Here is a 693-nt window from a genome sequence, read left to right as displayed (position 1 = left end):
TACTTCTACTAGTAATCACAACTACCACTGCTACTAATCACAACTACCACTGCTACTAATCACAACTACTACTTCTACTAGTAATCACAACTACCACTGCTACTAATCACAACTACCACTGCTACTAATCACAACTACTACTTCTACTAGTAATCACAACTACCACTGCTACTAGTAATCACAACTACTACTGCTACTAATCACAACTACCACTGCTACTAGTAATCACAACTACTACTGCTACTAGTAATCACTACTACTGCTACTAGTAATCACAACTACTACTGCTACTAGTAATCACAACTACCACTGCTACTAGTAAAGCAATCCTTTTTCAGACGGGTGTATGAAAAATGAAATCAAACTTTATTGAAACTTTACACAGAGACAAACAGAAAGACAAAAACACAGCTGATGTCTGTTTACATGCGACAGGTGTCATGAAACGCCTCCAGGGTCCTAAAGTCTCGCCATGTTGGAGGAAGTCCGTCCTGAAGAAAACGACCACAGCGCTGACAGGAAGACTGGAAGAGTTTAATGTAGCTCCGTAGCCAGGTCTGCAGGTAGAGAGTCAGACAGGTAGAGACACAGACAGGTGAGACAGACAGGTATAGGTTATTGATCGGCTGTTGATCGATGTCTCACCATGAAGGACCGAACCACGACGTCGGGCATCTGAGGCAGCTGGTAGTG

General features: G+C 42.7%; 1 long non-coding RNA gene across 1 annotated transcript; it reads right to left on the bottom strand.

Annotated features, from left to right (window-relative positions):
- Nucleotides 1-345: 345 nt before the first annotated feature.
- On the bottom strand, nt 346-693 carry LOC111659759 (uncharacterized). Its single transcript, XR_002761093.2, has 2 exons — nt 646-693; nt 346-557 (listed from the first exon to the last, which is right to left on the bottom strand). It is a non-coding gene; the product is annotated as an uncharacterized LOC111659759 (long non-coding RNA).

The sequence above is a fragment of the Seriola lalandi genome, unplaced genomic scaffold, assembly GCF_002814215.2.
Source record: "Seriola lalandi dorsalis isolate HSWRI2012SDOR001 ecotype SW California unplaced genomic scaffold, Sedor1 jcf7180001984540, whole genome shotgun sequence".
In the NCBI taxonomy this organism is placed as follows: Eukaryota; Metazoa; Chordata; class Actinopteri; order Carangiformes; family Carangidae; genus Seriola; species Seriola lalandi.
Note: the sequence above shows the minus strand (reverse complement) of the source record. Positions and strands in the feature narration are given on the sequence as shown.